This window comes from Rhinoraja longicauda, chromosome 29, assembly GCF_053455715.1.
Source record: "Rhinoraja longicauda isolate Sanriku21f chromosome 29, sRhiLon1.1, whole genome shotgun sequence".
Classification (NCBI taxonomy): domain Eukaryota; kingdom Metazoa; phylum Chordata; class Chondrichthyes; order Rajiformes; family Arhynchobatidae; genus Rhinoraja; species Rhinoraja longicauda.
In genome coordinates this window covers 29,154,142-29,172,044 of record NC_135981.1, presented here as the reverse complement: position 1 = coordinate 29,172,044, position 17,903 = coordinate 29,154,142, and the positions used below count along the sequence as shown (strand labels likewise).

At 39.5% G+C, this 17,903-nt stretch overlaps 1 long non-coding RNA gene across 1 annotated transcript; it reads right to left on the bottom strand.

Moving 5' to 3' along the window:
• Window positions 1–265: 265 nt before the first annotated feature.
• Window positions 266–4,729, bottom strand: LOC144607579 (uncharacterized). The gene is made up of 4 exons (XR_013549112.1): window positions 4,654–4,729; window positions 642–712; window positions 456–516; window positions 266–291 (listed from the first exon to the last, which is right to left on the bottom strand). It is a non-coding gene; the product is annotated as an uncharacterized LOC144607579 (long non-coding RNA).
• Between the last annotated feature and the right edge of the window lie 13,174 nt (window positions 4,730–17,903).

Genomic DNA, 17,903 nt, shown 5'->3' with positions numbered 1-17,903 from the left:
TGATTGTAACATTTCAATCTTATCACATTCTCTGATGACATTGATACAAAGCAATATAAGTAATAATAGAGTATAAAACCAAATTAAGATTTATCATAGCAGCTGTTGATTGCCTTACACTAAGATAGTTTACCTCATATGAGTTCTGCTAAATACTTCTTCCTCATCAGAGGATTCTTTGTAATGTGACCCATGACCCATTGATTTCTTGCGAACTGAGTCCAATGGCTGGTACAAGTCTTGAAGCCAAAGTGGCTTTGGTAGATCCATGTCATCGTCCAATAGGGGCGTCTGATGATAAATGCAGTCATTTTGGTTCAATTAAATAAGGTGCAAGTTCAGTTCAACTAAATAAAACTGCTGCAATGTTAATACAAAAGCACTGTGTTATGTACCTATTATGTCATTAAAATTAATGAACCGAAGAAAAGAAATTAAGCGATGTCTGTTGTTACCTGTTGAGCATCTTTCTTTGATTTTTTTCCTGTTAACCGGTCTGTAACTTTCTTCAGAGGGCTGCGTACACAAAACACACAGAACTGTTGAAATTTTTATGAGCTTCTTTCACACAAAAAGACATGGGTTGTGAAAGCCAAAGTGGAACATTAAATTTCATACCACAGAGCAAAGGGAATGCTTACCTCTTAGATTCCTTTTTGGAAGCATCTCCTGCAGCATTCGGTGTCTTTGATTCTGACCTTTGAGAGCAAATCTGTTATCAAATATAAAAATATTAAGAGAATTACAATTTCTGAAAGTTAATGACTCTTGGTTGTTATGAGTATAAGGTAAGAAAACAAAAGCATATAGTACAAAAAGATTTAAAACAAAAACTATCTCAAGGAATAATGTAATGCAAAATGAATGATCCACTTTTACATTCCATCATTTACAGGATGCATAAATAATTATCCACATCCAAGATTCTATTAAGTTGGACTGGCAGTGTAATAAACACAATCTGCTGCACCCAAAATTAAGATCTGTGCTCCTGCAATGAGTTGCCGAGAACCAGTAGTGCTAAAAGGTGAAACTTATCCATATATATTTCCCTATATTTCAATCAGTCTGAAGAAGGGTCTCGGACCCGAATCGTCACCCAGTCCTTCTCTCCAGAGATGCTGCCTGTCCCGCTGAGTTACTCCAGCATCTTGTGTCTCCCTACATTTCAATATCACTTCTTCTTGCACAATGTGTTCTCTCAATTTTTACTCCGACGTATGGTACATTGAACTTCATCTTAAGTCACTGTGTGCTTATCGTATTTTTATTATTTTAATGGTATTTTTTCAGACATGTTATAAATGAAGATCCAAAGTCCAAATATTTGATGGCGTTTACAAGTCAAGTTCCAAGTCTTGCTTTGACTTTGCTAATTCTATTGATCTTGTTTTTCCATGATTCAAGAGGTTGCTCACCACTATCACACTGCAAGGGAAATTTGGGATGGGCAATAAATGGTGCCTTTGCAATTAATGCTTATATCTGCTATATGTGTAAATGTAATTTCCACCCACAGATCTAGAGAAAACATGCTCAAGGGCACTATTTACTAATTGAATGCAGATATTGTTTTGAAATATCACTTCCACATTAATATTTAGATGCAATTTCTGGATTCTTTCCTCAAGCACAATGAAATTACTGCAATTGCATAATTGAACATAGAAGACAAGTAGAAAGACTCCCATTTACATGCAAGAATTCTGGGCAGCTGTCTTGCCACTACAAGTTCTTATTGAAAACAACACGACACTAAGCCTATAATTTGACTCATTGGGTATGATTGATGAATATATTTGGCCCAGATCACCATGAAGACCTTTTCTTCTTTTCTCCAACAGTGTTATGAGATCTGAAAGGACAGATAGGGCCTCTACTAAGCACTTCAGCCAAAAAACATCACCACCAAGAGTGCAGCACTGACTCAGTACTCCTTTGATAATGTGCTTGGATCTCTAGATCTAACAACAAAAAGATAGACAACATATTCCATATTCCACATTCATCATATTCCACATCAATAGATAAATATTTATTCTCTCTACAACCATGGATGCAGTGTGTTACACCTACACAAAGTGCTCTGTAGTTACTTGTCCAGGCCACACCGAAAGAACCTCACAATCCATGAATGTGACCACCAAGAAGGCCAAGACAGCAGTGCATGGGAACAATTATATGATCCAGTCCAAGTAGCCATCCGGTCTCGGAAATCTACTGCCATGCCTTCATCGTTGGGTTAAAGTACTGGAACTCCCCACCCAATAGTATAGTGGGAGTACCTATCTGCATTGGAAAAACTTCAGAAATTCAACAAGGCCGCTCACCAACAACTTCACACAGGCAATTTGGAAAGGGCAATAAATCCTGGCCTTGCGAGCAGCTCACGCATCTTAAATATCAAACATATTCAAGTGCCAGGTTATCGCAAGCAGAATGTACAGTGCAGAAACAGACCCTTCGGCCCACCGAGTCCGCACTGACCAGCGATCCCCACATACTAACATTAGTCCTATGCACACTAGGGGCAATTTACATTTATACCAAACCAATTAATCTACAAACTTTGGAGTGTGGGAGGAATCCAAAGATCTTGGAGAAAGGTCTTATTTATAGCAGGTCACGGAGGGAACGTACAAACTCCTCACAGACAAGCACCTGTAGTCAGGATCCAACCCAGGTCTCTGGTGCTATAAGGCAGTAGCTCCAACGCTACCCCACAGTGCCACCTCATGTGGATCACATTGCTCATAATTGCAGAAACATGAACAGAAATCTATCCAATTCACCTGCTAAAGCTGGGAGTGCATGGAAGACACATCCTTTTAAAACATCCTTAGTAGGTAAACAACTCAACCAGGGGAGAGGTAAATGAGAACCATACTCTGGTATGTTGAGTCCAAGGCATTGATTGACTTTCTTCCTGAGATACATGTCCAATCAGCAAAAATCTAACCAAGAAAAATGATGATTTCTACTCCTGTTCTACTACAACAGTTCTCTGCTTACAGATGCTGTCTGCTGAATCTATGGTCTGAGTCTCATCTGTGCTCTTATCTCTCAATTATTGTAAGTTCTGATTATTGTAAGGCATGTGCTTGTTTTTGTTATAAATAAGACCATAGACCATAAGACTTAGGCGCTGGATAGGCTATTCAGCCCATCAAGTCTACTCCACCATTCAATCATGGCTAAACTAATTTCTCCTCTCAACCTCCTTCTCCTGCCTTCTCCCCATAAAATTTGATGCTTTTCTTAACCAAGAACCTTTAATCTCTGCTTTAAAAATAATGCCCTGGCCTCCACAGCCTGTGTGGCAATGAATTCCACGGATTCTCATGCTTCGGCTAAAGAAATTCCTCTTCTTCATTCTAAAGGTATGTCCTTTTATTCTGTGTGTGTCTTCTCAGGAATATTGAACATTATTGAACAAACTGCTATCAACCTATTTTTGTCTGGCTGGGAACAACCATTTTTGTTCATTTTTCTGTTATTAGCTCATTTATACTTGGGATGCAGGCACATTTGGTATGTAGGATGAAGGACATCATAGCTGCACGTAGAAGTTCAATTTATGAGTGGCTGGTTCAAAGTCGTTTCCCGACATGAAAACCACTCAACATTCATAAAGGGGAGTGGAATAGGTGGAAAATGTTCTGGACTTCCTCGAAGAGATGATATAACAATGGAGAATATACCCAGAGATCAATTGCAATTAGTTATGAAGCATGAAGAGTAATTTTCTGGAGCAAGGTTTTCAGAGGAGGTTTGTTCGGTAAAGAGGATAAGCATACTCTAGACAGTAGAGTAACAATCAAGGTGGATGGTCTCATGCATTGTAAAAGCACTTCAATCATCATTCAAAAGAAATGGGTACAAGAAGTAGAGTGCCTTTTTTCAGGAAATGTCTTTACCAGGAAATTCGGCTCATTAGCAGAAAGGAAATAGGATTTAAACCTGGAGCCATCTATACTAGTTCCACTTTCCTGCATTTGGCCCATATCCCTCTAAACCTGGCCTATCCATGCACCAGTTTAATGGTACATGTTATTCTTGACTCTTTAAGATCTTTCACTTGTTAGGATTTTCATTGATTTCATGGATTTCAAATGACTTTTTTGAGGATAATGATGAGTTTGCCCTCTGACTGCCCTGAAAATTGGAACACAAACTTATGGTCCCCTTATCGTCCCCATCAAAATTCACAGTGACATCTTCCCAATGTGAATTTGTCAAATAAAACAAAAGCACGATATATTATTACACGAAACTATATAACTATATCACTGTACTGTCGCTAAAATCACGATATAAACATTTATCAAGGGTAGTTCCATGCATAAATTGGCATATGATTTGTTTCTTTAACTAGGTGAATAAATTACACCTTTAAATAGAGACTCTGGAAATTCCAATCATCTCAGCATAGAGAGTAATAAGAATCGAACCAGTCAGAGGTAAATATTGTGAAATTCTTTGTACTGAATCTTAATTCGTTCAGGCATAGAAGTAAATTCTCCCAATTTACAGCGTTACTAAATTTATTTTTGTAACATAAATGACCAAAATAATTGGAAGCACTACATTGGCTTTATAGGTTTTCATATTAAACACATGAAAATAATAAAATATTAAAGAGTAGAAACCTACCTCTATTAGGCAAACCACTGCAATAATAATCATCACTACCACAGTGACTGCGATAGCCAGCAGAAGTTTGTGCCCATACTCCACTGCGGATAAACTCGCATTCTTCTAAAAAAAAACAGAACTTACTATGACATAAGTGAGAAAGTTTAGTTTGTATGTAAAATATGAGATTGAAGACAAGGATACATGCATTTGAGTATTCGTAAGTAGACTGTGATCTGGTCAAAGAAGAAATTATAGGATTCAATGAAAACCATTATTCCTCATTAAATTATTATTGCATCATCTTAATAATAAAATATTCTGGTGAAATGCAGTTCTGATCTCCTACCATTTGTAGTTCCTCTAGCAATCACAGTAATCCAAGCTGGAAGCCAAGGTACTTGCTAATACAAATTGGCAGCCAGCAATTTTGCACGGATTGTTCCTTGCACAGATGACCCTGAAGAACTCAGAAACTTACTAATTTTATCAAATGTTGATGAAAAATTGTCTTACCAGTGACTTCTTACCTTTCCCTTCAAACATTTAATGACATAATAACAATACAACCAGAAACTTTTAAGCCAGAGAGGTACCCGTGGATATTCTTTTTTTATAACTATTTCACATTTTCTGCAATAACATTACATAGCAATTAGCAGTACAGATCAAAAAAGATTTAACGCAGTTTTTCCACTCTCCAAAATTTAATTGTTTTGATCAGTCTGGAGCACAAATAAACCACTCTGTCTTGGGTGGAGTAATCACTATTTTGAAATGAGAGATAAATGCCGGAATTGTAAGGAGCTGACGAGGCTTCACAAATGGAAATAGCTGAGTTTTCATTTTTTGCAAATTAATTTTCCTCTATAAATAATTATTTGGTATTCAAATACTTTAACCTGTCCAGAAAATATGATTAGATCCAAATAAATGGCAGTCTGAAGAAGGGTCTCGACCCGAAACGTCACCCATTCCTTCTCTCCCGAGATGTTGCCTGACCTGCTGAGTTACTCCAGCATTTTGTGAATAAATCGATTTGTACCAGCATCTGCAGTTATTTTCTTATACTAAATGGCAGTTCTTATTTCTTTCAATGGAGTGTGTAGAATCTGCTGTCATGAATTCTCCCTTGCCTAGCTAAGGTTCTGATAGATAAACCTATGCCAGTTTAGCTCAATTCTAAATAGTGTGAACTCTGGAGGTGTGTGTCTGTGCGTATGAGACCTGAGATCTCAGTGCAGTACTGAAGGATGGGTTACTATTAATAGCCTGCTCTTTGCATAAGATATTAAACCACTTTCAATGTGTGGGGTAAAAATTCCTTAACTTTCTTCTGGCATCCAACTGCAGGTTGCCAATTCATTAAACTGATATTATGTATTCCTTTAAACAATATTACTGGTCAGCCTGAAAGGGTATTCTTAATCATTTGATAGATATAAAATAGCAATCAAAATGAATTATTTAATGGAAAGTTTGCACTTCAATTTGTTTCATTATGTAAAGCAATGGGAATGTGTCAATGTTAGATTCTGCATTAACGTAGGTATTTTGATTTAATATGAAAATTAATTGACTCTAGAACTAATGAATTTATCCACCTCCATTGGCTTTTCACAAATACTGCTTTCTCTGTCATCAAAGAAATTAAAATGTTTGACAATATTTTGATAATACTGTCAAGTAAATATTACTGTTATTCTTTGCCATATATTATTCAAACGTTTTGAATGGAGTCAGTCCCAGAAGACAGGAAAGCAAAAGATATTGAAAATCTGAAATCAAAGCAGAATATGTTGGAAAAACTCAGTAGTATATCTGATGAAGAAGGGTCCCAACCTGAAATGTCATCGGCCCTTTTCCCTACAAAGATACTGTCTGCCATGCTGAGTTCCTCCAGCACTTTGTTTTTTGTTCACTGACCTGAATGTTAATATCAACTTTATTTTTCTCTCCTCACAGATACTAGTTGATCTGTTCAATATTTTTAGCACTCTGTTTTTATCTCTGAACTTCGGAGAGTTTTATACTGCATTTGTACTAATTAAATTTCTTTACAGGGCTTTTTTGATAATCCAGTTCCTTTCAAATTCCAATCCAAACATAGTGCTGCAGTAGAGCATTCCTTACTGGAGAGATAATATGTGAAAGAACGTTGGTTGGGAGTGGTGGACTTTTAAATCTTGTTTCATGTATGTCTACAATTGGTGTCAAATACCATTTTCATGAAGCAAATTTGCACTTTTCTTATATATCTCATATCATAGCTGCAGGACAATGGAAAGCTTATTATTTTCTTCAATTGGCAACAATTGAGCAAGTAAGTTTGTTTTAGATTGCAACAAAGGTGTGGGAGTAATGCACATGACAAAGAAAATATCTTTGTTTGAATGAATCTAAGGTTTCCTATGTGATTCCTGAGTTAATGAGCCGCTAGTGGTTATGAGAAGGCAGGAGAATGGGGGTTAGGAGGGAGAGATAGATCAGCCATGATTGAATGGCGGAGTAGACTTGATGGGACGAATGGCCTAATTCTGCTCCTATTACTGATGACCTTATGACAATTTATTCCATAATTTAACACACACTGAAATATTACAATCTATCAGCAAGCCCTGTGTTTGCGAGAAGAGCAGGAAGGAAGAAATTCAATTGATCAGACATTTTTCTTTATTCTATCTCATCCCTGAGGTGCTTTCCCCTGCAGAACTGATTTAATCACATTTTTCTATTTGATTTGTTGGTTTAACCCTTCACATTAGTGATTATACATTCTGATTTTATGATAACACAAAAAAAACGTTAAAAAAAATTCTTGTCCATTTTCTTCTAGTTCCTCCACTAGCATATCATTAGGTTTTAAGTAGATCACACCTCTCCAAAATTTGATTGCAATTTCATTAAAAATGAGCCCTAAATGTCACTTTTTCCTTCAAACTAAGAACTCGGCTTCTATTTTTTAATTTAGTTAGGTCCTTACAGTGATTTAGCTAGGATATTCCAAGTACCTTTATGTTAGCTCATGCTGGTGAACCTTACCAGTGGAGCGGCAAACAAAAAATTTAAAACTACACATTTAAAATAAGATTTAATCGCACTATATACAGAACATGCAAAAACTCACAGTGATGCACCAATAAGCCAATCAGCAAAAGCAAGCTTCAATTAAAAGAAATAACCTCACAAAATGAAATTATAAAGGAGGAAAGAACTCAAGCAGGTGATTAGAAGGGCAAAAGGCAGAGGGTGGTGGTGGAAGGACAGTATTCAGCCTGGAGATATATGACCACCGGAGTTCCGCAAGGATCTCTGCTGTTTGTGATATATATGTAAATGACGTATACGTAAAAATAGACAGGTTGGTTAGTAAGTTTGTAGATGACACCAGGATTGCTCGGGTCACGGTGAGAAAGGCTATCAAGGTTTACAGTGAGATATAAATCAGCTACAGAAATGGGCAGAGAAATAGCAGTTGGAGTTTAATCAGAGCAAATGTGAGATGTTGCACATTCGGAGGCCAAATGTACAGGGAAATATACAATTAATGGCATGACCCTTAACAATGTAGATGTACAGAGGGATCTTGGGGGTCCAAGCCCAGCACTCTCTGAAAGTGGCAGCACAAGTAGATAGAGTGGTAAACAAGGCTTATGATCTGCTTGCTTTCATGGGTCAGGGCATTTGGTATAAGAGTCAGGAAGTCATGATGTAGCGTTATATGCATTTGGAGTACATATGCATGTGCAGTTCTGATTGCCCCATTACAGGAAGGATGTGGAGGCTTTGGAAAGGGTCCAGAGGTTTACCAGGATGACGCGTCGATTAGGGAGTATTAGCTACAGGAAGAGGTTGGACAGACTTGGATTATTTGCGGGGAGACATGATGGAAGTATATAAAATGATGGGAGGCACAGATAGGGTAGACAGTCAGAACCTTTTTCTCTAGGATGAAAAAAATAAATCCTAAAGGGCATGGCTTTAATGTGAGAGAGGCAAAGTTTAAAGGAGATGTGTGGAGCAAGTTTTTTTTTCACAGTGGGTGGCAAGTGCCTAGAGCCTGAAGCAGGGGTAGTGGTTGAGGAAGACATGATAGTGGATAGCGGTAAAAGAGGCTTTAGGATTGGAATGTGGATATGCAGCGAATGGAGGGAAGTGGATTATGTGCAGACAGATAACAGTTGGTCTTGATATCATGTTTGGCACAGACATTGTGGGCCGAAGGACCTGTTCTTCTGCTGTACTGTTCTATGTTTTATCATATATATTAATGAGTCATCCTGAGAATGTGTTAACATTTTTAAAAAAGGAACTATCAAATGTTGAAAGGGATAATGGTGGCCAGATAAATGTACAAACCATTTGGCGGATGGCACATGATAGTCATTCTTTGCAGGGCAATTATTTGATCAAAGGAGCATGTATACTGTTAAAATTAGGAAACTGTCTGTTTAGGTAAATTAAAATATTGCTTAGTGGTTGGTCAACAAAAGCTAGAAAGTTCAGGTTCACATCATCTGCTTTATACTGTGACATCAGGCAAACATAGAAAATAGGTGCAGGAGAAGGCCATTCGGCCCTTCGAGCCAGCACCGCCATTCATTGTGATCATGGATGATCATTCACAATCAGTAACCTGTGCCTGCCTTCTCCTCATATCCCTTGATTCCACTAGCCCCCAGAGCTCTATCTAACTCTCTCTTAAATTCATCCAGTGATTTGGCCTCCACTGCCCTCTGTGGCAGAGAATTCCACAAATTCACAACTCTCTGGGGGAAAAAGTTCCTTCTCGCCTCAGTTTTAAATGGCCTCCCCACAAAGCTCTACTCGTACAATATCTGATGGATTGAAATATCACTTAAATATCATTGTAATGAATAATATATCACATCAAAAGAGTATAAAAGAAGAAATTATCAGTGATATATTATATTTTGACTGATGATCAATAAAAAATCTGGATAAATTTCAGTCCCTGTGTCCTTGGATTAAACTGGCCACCACGTGATGAATTAAATAGTGGGCACCTAATCTTGCTCTTTTTGGGATCAGAGTACTTATGCTCAACTTTTCTTTAGAATGCTAAGTATGGGAAAAAACTCCAAGAAAAAGCAAATAGTTCCATTTGTTGAAGGGATTGTTCCCTTATGTCAATTAGACTTGTCTTGCAGCCACAAGGAACAATAGATGACTTGTCTTGTACTGTGTCTGATGATAAAATGAAAGAAAAAAAAGTGAACTGATTGTCTGCTATCTCCTTAATAGCTAATAGCTAAGAAGTTTCATTAGACATCAGCAGAGACATCCTAAAAACCTAAAAGGCAATTTTGCAATTTGGTCCTTTCAAAAACTCATCCCTTTCAAATAAGAGAATTTTGTTCTGAACTCGGGCTATTTTACATCTATTCCTTAGATACAAACATCTTTCTTCTGTGCTAGAATCTAGGCATATTTATGTGGCTCATTTTGTTACAGTATGTAAAGTATATCTGTTACTTTTAGTATGATCTCTGGGAATACTACCTAAATAATCATGATTTGTACAGTCTGATGTTTGACACCTACATCGCAGAACTGTAACACAGAATGATTTCTGCCATTGACTAAACCAAAAGTAGAATTTGTCACATAATGATGCCATCACTTTTATATGTTGTTAATTTAACAAGGAGTATATATCCCATTTATCAAGCATAGGTGGATGGACGAGTACAACTTTCTGTCATTAAAGAGGTGGAAAACTATTGTGATGTAGAGAAATTAGACAGCAACAACGATATAAATTCTCTGTTTACTTAAAGAGCAACAGACAATGTGACTTTAAGGACAGCACTGTAGAGTATGACTTAATAATCACACCAGAGCAGTCAGGGAAAGATAATCTTCATCCTTTTCAAATATATCCAGCCAGGGCCGTTTTTACAGCATTATGGGCCCCCGGGCAAAGCAGTGTACTGGGGCCCCTACCGTTACTCTCCCCCACCCCCCTTTCCCTACCAGCCCCCCCCTGTCGTGCCGGCGAAAAGCACTTACCGAAAAGCACTTAGCGATGGACTTAGGGTGCTACATTGTTGCGAAAAGCACTTACAGATCGCTGTGAGAAGCACTTAGGGACCGAAAATGTTGCGAAAAAAGCACTTATTGAACCTACACTTTTAAAGTAGTATTTATTTATTGCAAGTCACTTAACATACACAGATCAGCATGGGGCCCCTATGCTCGTGGGGCCCCGGGCAAGTGCCCATCAGGCCCATGCGTTAAGACGGCCCTGTATCCAGCTGTACTTGTGATCCCTGAACCTGCGCCATGATGCGATCCACTACCAAACTTTCCCTCACAAGCTCTTTTTCATGCAGAATATTTCCTTTCTCATCTCACCTGCTACTATTTGCTTTCAGCTCCTGATCGCTCCCGATAAAATGAGACGTTTAATGGCTTTAAACAGGCATGTGAGTGAGGTAAAAAAAAGGGGAAAAGAGCCGAGGGGGTCAGCGGGGGTCAAAAAATTGGAAAATTTACACACAAAATTACTCGTTTCAAGCCTCTTCTACTGCCTTTCAAAGTAAAAACAGACATTACAAAATAATGTGAATATGTCACTGTATTCTAATAACATTTTGAAGTAAATTTGCACATTAATTGATAATCAGCCCAAAAAGGTGGTAATTGGCTTTTTTGCTGTGTTTTATATTTGAACCCCATCTTAATTAATTTAGTTAATTAATTAATCTTGCACTTAAATTTAATATTTACTCATTACAGTTCCATCACTGATTTTCTGGCACTCTTGGTTCCAGAGCTTTGCTCGGTTATCCAGCCGGCCAAGGCAGTCGGCTATGGGGATAGATGTGCTGGCTCCAGCTGGGCTGGTGTTCCAGAGCCCCGGCCGCAGGTTTCAAATTCAACCCATCGATCGGCCGTGGAAGTCCCGATGAGGTCGAGATTGGCTGCCTTGCCCAGCCTAAGTGCCACATTTTCGTGGAGACTTCCAGGGCAGGGGGATTTCTCGCCGGAAACCCTAGTGACCTCTAGCCTCTAATGTTCATTACAAGTCTATATATCGTTTCTTTTCTTTTTTTTTCAATCCGATTTCTCCGTTGGTAAACCCGGTTTTGGCAAAGTGAAAAACGTGGAAATCATGCAAAAAGCGCGGAAAATGGATTATAAAAACGCGGAAATCTGCGGAAATGCGGAAAATTCACATGCCCGTTTAAAAAAAAGCCATGCTTAGTTTCCCTTGCATCATAATATTTTGTCTGAGGAAAGGTCCCGGCATGAAATGTTGCATGTTCTCCAGCATCTGCATTCCTTGTGGCTACATTTGGTCTGCTTTCTTTCTTTCAGTAGGTGGTGACCAAGATGCCTATAGAGAAGGCACATAAGTTTCAACTCTCAGCTGCCTCTCATAACACTTAGAGCAAGAAGCACTCTAGCTTCTGGGTGAATCTGGGCAGATATTGTTGGGACACACAGTGGCAAGCCTATCGTATTTCTGTTGCATCTCTATTTGATCGTTTCATGACTGCTTTGGAAGTAAACATTTCATGGTATTTTCACTGCAAATCAGCCTAGCCTGGCTTGTCTTACAATCACCTTATTTTTTATTTAGATTGCCTCTAGTATACCCCTGATCCCTCACCTATACATGTGTTGTGGAGCTTCAAAAAAACCAAGAATGCCATCCCTATAATTGTGCCATGATCTGACTCTCTATGTTTATTTTCCACAGCTCAATGAACATTGAGATTCAGAACCATTACCAGCAAAGTGGGAGGCTGCTGGTTCTCATGATCAACGTAACACTTCGGAAGGATGTTTACATAACTGGAGGTCGAGATGGTGATTACACACATGACACCATTAGAGACACAAACTACAGTAAGGTCATCCAATGCCAAGCTGTATTCAGAAAAGGCCCAAGACCATTAATACCATTGTTTTAACTCAACATATGGCATCACTAACCCTCAGATAGTACCTGGAATTACAGCAATGTAGGTTTTATAAAGTGGAGAATGAAAGAAACAATGTGATGTTTGTAATATCTGCACCACTGCTTCTTTCTACTGCTGTTCACTTTATGGCCTGACCTCCTCCTTCTAGATTGTCCCTTAGTACCATTCTGAATGCATCACTAAACTAGAATTTCACGTTGTTTGGCAAAGAACGTAGCCATCTCCAAATTAATAGGTACAAGAATTAACCGCTAAATATTGGAACAGTGCAATTTTACAATGTGTTGTTTGCGGTGTGCTCCTTTTGAGAAGTCTTGTTCAACAGGTGCTTTAGCCAGTTGCACTAGTGTCATATGGCAGAGTAAAAACTCTTACAAGTCAGCAAGACATTGCCTTAATTATCAGCAACAACTTTGATGAGTAGTATTCTATGTTACAGAAATCCTTTGTTTCAAAGAAGGGACAACGATTGCTATGATGGCATCCTGGGGAAGTCAGCAACGTGAGGGAAGATCGCAAATATTTTCAAACTGATGAAACTTTGACAATTTCTCTTTTTTCTGTTTAGTTTAGAGATGGAGCTTGGAAACAGGCCCTTCGGCCCATCGAGTCCACACCGACCAGCGATCCCCGCATAATAACGCAATCCTACACTAGGGACAATTTTTACATTTATACCAAGCCAATTAATCCACAAACATATGTCTTTGGAGTGTGGGAGGAAACCCACGTAGGTCACGGGGAGAATGTACAAACTCCATACAGACAAGCACCCATAGCCAGGATCGAACCTGGGTTTCTGGCGCTGTAAGGCAGCAATTCTACCGCTGCGCCGTTTGAATTCCTTGCCAATAATAGCAAGAATCTGGTACACTTCCTTGACCAATGTCCTGCTACTTAAGGATTTAAAGGCGCTTTGATCTGTCTTTTCTTCTCAGTGCCCTGTGACTTATTGTATACTCCCTTACATTCTTTGCCTCCGAAAAACATTACTCCTACTTCACTGAACTGAATTCTTAACCTGTCCATTGATGTTTTCCTGTAGTTTACAATTTCCTTCCACACTATCAACCACATTATCAGTTTTTATTTTGTCCAAAAACTCCTTAATCTTGAGTCCTACATTTATCAAAGTAATTGAAATATAGACCACTAAAATAATTTTGCTGAAACCTGTTGGATCCTGTTATAAACAGACGTGCGTCAAAAATCTTCCAGTTGGCCACCCTCCTTTGTTGCCTGCCAATGAGGCAAATTTGAATCCAACATCATTTTGTCTTTGCCTTCCTAATTTCCTTTCAAATTTTATTTCACCTTTAATACTCCTCTGGCGATACAAGCTCACATATGTGATGTTTGAAACTCTCTGAAATGTTCAGCTCTCAAAATCTGTCATAAGCTTCATATAAAGTAGTAGGCACTGGTCGGGCAAGGGCATTTCCAAATGTTTAACTAAAGGAAACAGCTACAGAGAGAAAAAAACCCAAACCTACAACAGAAAGTGAGATTGGGAGATGTGATGGGGAAGTACAGATGGGTCTTATTTGCATACGCGTGAAAGTCTTGTAACAGAAATGCATCACAATCCAATTAATGTTTGTGCAATCATTACATCACCCTGTGAAGACCATGTAATGAAAACATTCAGCGCTACAGAAAGGTCTCAGTCTTTTTCCATATTACCCTCGGGAGAACTGGCAAAGTAAGTTTTGTCCCAGTGGTGAACAGGGTTATGCTTTTGATGTCCAACACTCATTTTACAATTTGGCATTATAGAGTTGAATTCAATCCACAATTGTGCAAAACAAAGCTACCACAGCCATAAATATATTTATCCAATAATCACAATAAGAATTTTTTAAATACAAAAATCTGCAGCTTAATTAATTAGAATAGCATTTTTGTAATATCTTTTGCGAAATCCATAAGACCTTCTGTATAAGATTTAATGGAACAACTTGTGCTTTAACTCTATTCCACAAGTGATTAAACTTTGTTCCTGGGATTCCATTTTCCTCAGATACAAAAGTCAGCAAAAAAAAGCAAACATTCATATGATTATGTCCCCAGCCTTTTTAACTTGCAGAGTTATGATATCACACAATAATATCACATGATGATGAAACAGAGCACAGGAAGGAGATTGAGAACCTCGTGACCTGGTGTCGAGACAACAACCGTTCTCTCAATGTCAGCAAGATAAATGAGATAGTGAACGACTTCAAGAAGCGAAGTGGAACATACACTAATGAGCCAAAATATTATGACCACCTGCCTAATATGCTGTTGGTCCTTCGTGTGCTGCCAAAACAACGCCGACCCGCCGAGGCATGGACTCTACAAGACCCTGAAGGTGTCCTGTGGTATCTGGCACCAAAACATTAGCAGCAGATCCTTCAAGTCCTGTAAGTTGCGAGGTGGAGCCGCCATGGATCGGACTTGTCGATCAAGCACATACCACAGATGATCAATCAGATTGAGATCTGGAGAATTTGGAGGCCAGGGCAACACCGTGAACACTTCATCATGTTCCTCAAACCATTCCCGAACAATGTGTGCAGTGCGGCAGGGCGCATTATCCTGCTGAAAGAGGCCACTGCCATTAGGGAATACCATTGCCATGAAGGAGTGTACCTGGTCTGCAACGATGTTTAGGTAGGTGACACGCGTCAAATTGACGTCCACATGAATGGCCGGACCCAGGGTTTCCCAGCAGAACATTGCCCAGAGCATCACACTCCCTCCACCGGCTTGTTGTCTTCCCACCATGCCATCCTGGTGCCATCACTTCCCCAGGTAAACGATGCACACGTACATGGCCATCCACATGATCTAAAAGAAAACGGGATGCGACCTTTTTCCACTGCTCCAAGGTCCAGTTCCGGCACTCGCGTGCCCAATGTAGGCGCTTTCGATGGTGGACAGGGGTCATCATGGGCATTCTCACCAGTCTGCACCCATACGCAGCCCCATACACAGCAGGGTGCGATGCACTGTGTATTGTGACACATTCCTCCTGTGACCACCATTAAAATTTTCTGTGACTTGTGCCACAGTAAACCTTCTGTCGGTTCGGACCAGATGGGATAGCCATCGTTGTCCTCGCGCATCGATGAGCCTTGGGCGCCCAACACCGTCGCCTGTCTCCTCAGACCACTGTCGGTCGACCAGGAGCATCCCACAAGCCTTGCCATTTCAGAGATGCTCTGACCCATCTGGCCATAACAATTTGGCCCTTGTCAAAGTCGCTCAGGTCTTTACTCCTGCCCATTTCTCCTGCATCCAACATATCAACTTCAAGAACTGACTGTTCACTTGCTGCCTAATATATCCCTCCCCTTGACAGGTGCCATTGTAACAAGATAATCAATGTTATTCACTTCACCTGTCAGTGGTCATAATGTTTTGGCTCATCGGTGTATGCCGTGGCTTGCAATGACAGCGCTGAGGTAGAGATGATTGAAAGCTTCAAATTCCTAGGAGTAAATATCACCAACACCTTTTCTTGGACAACCATATTGAAGCAATGGCCAAGAAATCACACCAACGCCTCTACTTCCTTAGAAGGCTTTGGAGGTTTGGCATGTCCCCAACAACTCTCACCAACTTCCACAGATATCCCGTGGAAAACATTTCATCGGGTTGCATCACAGCATAGTTTGGGAACTGGCCCATCCAAGACCGCACAAAATTGCAGAGAATTGAGGATGCAGACCAGACCATCACACAAACCAACCGCCCTCACATTTACTCCATTTACACCTCACACTGTCTCTGCAAGGTCAGAAGCATCATTAAGGACGAGTCGCACCCCAAACACTCCTCCCCTCTCCTGTCGGGCAAAAGAGTGAAAACACACACCTCCAGATACAGAGTCATTTTCTTCCCAGCTGTAATCAGGCAACTGAACCATCTACCGACAACTAGAGAGCAGTCCTGAGCTACTAACTACCTCATTGGAGATTCTTGGACTATCTTTGGTCGGACTATACAAGATTTTATCTTGCACTAAACGTTAGTCATGTTATTCCCATTATCATGTATCTCTACACTATGGGTCGATTGTAATCATGTATTATCTTTTCACTGACTTGTTAGCACACAACAAAAGCTTTTCACTGTACCTACGTACACGTGACAATAAATTAACTAAAATTCAGAGATTTGTGGCATGTCACTTGGATACATTGTTGCCACCATAATTTGTGCAGGGCTACATGTTAAATGTGGAACATGTAGACTATTGTCATGTCTCATTTTCCTGGGGAAAGTTGCAACTGGAAAGATACAATAATTAAATCAAATGATCCTTAAGACCTTCAGTGACATTTGAAGAATTCGGAGTATTTGTATGTAACTTATTGTGCTTCTGTATGTTTATTATATATAAATGTCTTGGCTTTTATCTGGACCTTGAGTCTGTAATAAAGTATTGATTGATTGATTATCACCATTATCAAAAAGCGGTTCCTGACAGTAAACCTGGTTTGCAGCTGCCAATTTTTTTGGGGAGATATGTGTTGGGACAAAAAACTCTGGCTTTTCATAGTCCTGTAAACACCGTGAGTGCGCACTGAAGACCTGCAAACATGACAACATTTGACATAAAAGTAACAACATATAAAATATATTTTGACAGGTACATGGATATGAAAGGTCTAGAGAGATATGGCTGAAATGCAGGCAAATGAGACTAGCATCTTATTTGGCAGGGGCAAGTTGGACCAAAGGATCAACTTTCGTGCTGTATGACTAAATGGGAAATCAGTGTCAAAAGGAGAGCCACAGAGCACAGAAACAGGCCCAACTCATCCTTGCTGACCAAGATGTCCCAGTCTTAGTCACACTTGTTAGTTTTCCCCATATCCCTCTTAACCTTCTCTATCCACGTACCTGTCCAAGTGTCCTTGAAATGTTATATTATCTGTTCCATACATCCAGCTCTGAGTGAAAAGTTGCTCCTCAGGTTTGTATTAAATCATGTTCCCCTCACGTTATATGTTCACTTGTTTTTGATTTCCCTACCCTGGGTAAAGAATTATTTGCAATCACCCTATCCCGCTCATGATTTAAAATGACTGTATAAGATCATCCCTCCACCTCCTGCGCTTTCAGAATTAAAGTTCTAGGATGCCCAACCTCCCCCTATAGCTCAGCCCCTCAAGTTCTTCCAACATTCTCATAACTTTTCTTTTCAGTCCTTCCAACTTAATGGCATTCTTCCTATAGCAGGGTGATTAAAACTGAACCCAGCTCCAAGTATGGCCTCTCCAGCATCTTTTGTACAACTGCAACACAACTTCCCAACTTTTA